Source organism: Apium graveolens, chromosome 4, assembly GCF_009905375.1.
Source record: "Apium graveolens cultivar Ventura chromosome 4, ASM990537v1, whole genome shotgun sequence".
Classification (NCBI taxonomy): Eukaryota; Viridiplantae; Streptophyta; class Magnoliopsida; order Apiales; family Apiaceae; genus Apium; species Apium graveolens.
This window is the reverse complement of record NC_133650.1, coordinates 66735836-66740532: the sequence shown is the minus strand read 5'-3', so window position 1 is coordinate 66740532 and position 4697 is coordinate 66735836. Positions and strand designations below refer to the sequence as shown.

General features: G+C 35.3%; 1 non-coding gene across 1 annotated transcript; it reads right to left on the bottom strand.

Annotated features, from left to right (window-relative positions):
• Positions 1-1711: 1711 nt before the first annotated feature.
• Positions 1712-1818, bottom strand: LOC141722957 (small nucleolar RNA R71). The gene has a single exon (XR_012575955.1). It is a non-coding gene; the product is annotated as a small nucleolar RNA R71 (small nucleolar RNA).
• Between the last annotated feature and the right edge of the window lie 2879 nt (positions 1819-4697).

The following is a 4697-nucleotide window of genomic DNA, read 5'->3' as shown; positions in this document are numbered from 1 at the left end:
GATAACTCAAGATTGTTTTTTAATAAGGAGACTTACCAGAGCACAAGGAGAAGACGATAAGAGACCTATAGCACAATTCAACAAAGGCGAAGACGATCTAATTTATTCTTGTGAATCTTTATTTTGAGTTGTAATTTTGGATGCTCGTTTCTTGTTTTGTTGAACCTATACTCTTATTTGTACTTGGTTTATTTATTCGTTATAAAGACTACGTTTTATATATCATGCTTTCATCGGAACCCACGTTGATGATGAGTCCGATTATGGGCTAGACGTTATCGTGGGGTTCTAGCGGATTTATTTATGGATTTCTTTAGTTAAATTGTTTGATGCCTTAGTATGTGGTGATTATATGATATCCTAGTATTGGTTGTGCGTATTCGTCTTGTGAGCGTCGCGAACTTATAAGATAGTGTGTTAATTCTTAATGAAGCAAAAGTGAACTTAAGGATTTAGAACTTGCCATGCTAGCATAGGTTCGTGTATTGTCATGCATGATTTGTAGGTAATTTTAACCATATTACTTGCCCTATGTAATCAAGATAGATAACTTGTGCTTAAACCGTTATGTTGTCAAATTCTATACACATATAGGGTCTCAATATAATTGGTGTCTATTCAGCTTCTATCTCTTTTGTGGATGTCTGGTAGTACGGTACTCGCGCAATGAAAGTTGGCGTTTATTAGTTTCGTGTTATCTGATTAGTGTCATTACCATTGCATGCTAAGGTTAAGAACAATGAGGCTATTGAATGAAGTATTTAATGAAGTTAGAATTCCATGTTTGTCATACTTATTACTTCAATCAATCTTATTCTCGTAGTTATAATTATTAGTTTAATTATTAGTTTAATTCTTAGTTATAAACAACCTCACTTTGTTATCCTCTTAGCATTGAATAATAACCATACATTGTTGCTTAAATGCGTGAATTAATTAGTTAACCAATACAGTCTATGTGGGAATGAACTAGAAAAGATTCTATACTACTTGCGAACTCGTATACTTGCGTGTATTATTAGCGCGTATTTAGCGACTAACAAGTTTTTGGCGCCGCTGCCGGGGACTGCAGTGTTAATTGATAGTTTATGTGCTTTCCATCAGTGGTCGTTAAAGTTCATTGACTTAGACATTGTTACTTATCTGTTTCCTTGTCTTACTTTTGGTACTCTAGCGAGGGTGTATGCATACGCGTTCGCGTACTCGTAAGAGAACACTGGATAAAGCCGAAGAAGAAGTTGTGGTAGTTCGGAAGGAAGATTTTGAGGAAGAAAAGAAGGTAGAAGAAGAAGAGAAAGTCGAAGAACCAGTTATAGTAGGAATGGGAGATCAACCAGAAAATCCGAAGGCTTTGATGGGCTATTCTCAGCCTAAGATTAATGACATTCAGTAAAGTATCATCAGACCGGCCATCAGGGCTAACACTTTTGAGATCAAGTCAAGCACGATTCAGATGACACATAACTCAGTTCAGTTTGGGGGTTCTCCTAGTGAAGACCCCAACATGCACATCAGGGATTTCATCGAGATCTGCGACACTTTCAAATTTAATGATGTGACTGAAGATGCTATTAAGCTACGTCTGTTCCCATTCTCTTTAAGGGATAAGGCTAAGTGCTGGTTACACTCTCTACCAGCAGGATCTATCACCACTTGGGAGGATCTTGCGCAAAAGTTTCTCACTAAATTCTTCCCCATAACGAAGACTGCTACTATCAGAAATGCTCTTACCCGGTTTGCTCAGCAAACAGGGGAATCTCTGTGTGAGGCTTGGGATCGATATAAGGAGACGCTAAGGAAGTGCCCACACCATGGCATACCTGATTGGATGATTATTAATTGCTTCTACAATGGATTGGTAGCTACTTCTAGTCCCATGCTTGATGCAGCATCAGGAGGAGCCTTGTGGGCTAAGAGCTATGATGAAGCTTATGAACTTATTAAATTGATGGCTGCTAATGAGTACCAGAATCCTTCCCAGAGGCTGACTCAGTAAAAAGTCGCAGAAATTCTGGAGTTGGATGCAGCAACTGCTATCGCTGCCCAACTTAAGACTTTGACGATGAAGGTGGACACTTTGGCTAATTATGGAGTTAATCAAATCGCTAGTGTCTGCAAGCTTTGTGCTTGTGCCCACAAGACTGATCAGTGCACAATTTCTAGTGAATCAGCTCAGTTTGTGAGCAACTTCCAGCGATCGCAGCAACCAGTGCCAGCCACCTATCATCCCAACAACTGCAATCATCATAATTTCAGTTGGAGCAATGCTCAGAATGAGGTTCAACAGCCGTATCAGCACTACCCAGCTAAACAGTACAACCCCCTGGTTTTTAGCAACCACAGTATGCACCGAGACAGCAACTTCCACTACACCATAAGTGTGCTACTGTAATGCAAGTGTTACAAGGAGCGTTACATTAGCTAAAAGATTTTTGGCCTTTTTTAACACCTCGTTTGTAGTGTTATAATAGCTATAAATCTACTATTACAATGAAATGCTGGTGTTGCACAGCATGTAACACTAGCACCTGGTGCTACATTAGGTACTTTTTAATTTTTAAATATTTTAAAGTGGAAATATTACTACAAAAGTAGTAGTAAAACTATATTCTGAATTATTAATTAATCGGGAATGTAACTTCAAATTACCTACAAATTACGAAATTTATTGTAATAAATAAAAAAGTAATTTTGGTGGTTCATTATTTAATAAATAATAATTTAATTAATAAAAGTTTTTTAAAAAAATTAAAATTAAAAATTGCTAAATATTTAGGTGAAAAAAGAAGCGGCAGTTTTCCCCCCAAATTACATATTGTCGGGAATTAGACAAAAAACTAACACAACCGTCCCTCACTCACTCACTCTCTCTCTCTGAAATTTCTTCGATCTAAACTACAAATTACCTACAAATTACAAAATTTCTTTGTCTCTTGAAGAAAAAATTGCAGTCTCTTGGATCTGGTATTTGAATACCCACATTATTTTGCTCTAATTTAAAGGCCCGCATTAATTTCTTCATTTTTTTGCAGGTCTTGAAATTGGGGCTTTTCTGTTTTTGCTCCGATCAACCGGTAATTGTTAACATACTTCATTGTTAAATTGCTCCTATTTAAACATATTTACTTGCCCGTACTAATGTGTTTTATTTCATTGTGAATTTTCAGTCGATTAGGGCATTCCAATTGGGGTTTTTCCTCATTTAGAGTCGGGAGTTAAAGCTTTCAGTAAGGTATGTACTTATACTTGGGTTTTGATATTCACTTGGGTCTTTAGTCGCATGCATGTGTGTATTGTTTATTTTTCTTGTCATAATTGATTTATATGTTTACTTGATTTATGTTTTTATTTGTTGTTAAGTTGATATTTAGTATATTTTGTTATTTTTTTATTGTTCGATGAAAGTGTCAAAAATGTTAATGTAATGCGATTCGATGACAGTTCAAATAACTATATTTTGTTTGATTTGGAGTGGAAAGCGTGCCATACCTATATTCTTTTCAATTGTGGCAATCAAGAAAGTGAGACATTGATCGAGTAAGTTTTTAGACCCTACTTCATTTAGTGAAAACTATAAATTTTGAACTTTGTCTTTCTTCTTAAAGTGTTTCAACATAATTTTTCATAGGAACCATCGGACTTTAGTGGATGGTGATGCCAACTCAAAAAAATATAGAAGAGAACAAACACACTCCGAAGTATTTTGGAAATGGTTAAAGAAAGAGGTGGAAAAAATGGTCAATATTTCAACTGATCTGCGTATGCTTGCACTGGGTCCTAACCGAACAGCTAGGAGGTTTAGTGGTTATGTGGTTAATGGATTTCGATTTCATACAAAAAACAGAGATTCGAAATGCACTACACAAAACATCGGTGTATTTTTGACTGCTGAAACCACTAGCTTTGCGAGTGCGAAAGATGAAAACCTAATCGTCGGGGCCGTCAATTACTATGGATCAGTTGTAGATATTATTAAAGTTGACTATTGGGGAGCGTTTCCAGTGGTTTTTTTCAAGTGTTATTGGTACCAAAAAGAGAAGGATTCATTTGGTTTCACCAAAGTGAATTTTAAAAAGTTGTGCAGCAAATCAGATCCCTACATGATGACTTCACAAGTGCAACAAAATTTTTATGTCGAAGATCAGACTGAAAATATGGTGCACTATGTTATTAAAAAGTTACCAAGGGACTGGTGCGACGTCGCCGATGACCAAACTCAAACTGAAGATCAGAATGACCATAACCATCAGAATGATATTATTAATCAAGATGGTGAATTTAATTGGTTTAGGGATGATGTCCCTAAAGAACAAATTCCTGTTCCACAAACTGAAGTGGAAAATCAAGATGTTTAATATTTGTTTCAGTTCAAGACATAATCCTTAAGACAAATTCATGTATTTCTTAGTTTGGTTATTGTACTCCGAATATATCAAGTTTATGGTTTAAATATTAACTGCTAAAATTTGAATCGATCGCATCTGTTTTTATTTTCTTGTATCTCTGTTTTTATATTATTTTCTTGTATTTCTATTTTTTAATGTTGCATCAATATTTAAAGTGTTCATTTATAAATACTGCATTTGTTTAAATATGCTCGCATCTGTTTGCATGAATATTGCATATGAGTGCTAATTTTTATATCATTTTCATGTATTTCTATTTTTTTTTTATTAAATTTGCATCTGTTTAAATGT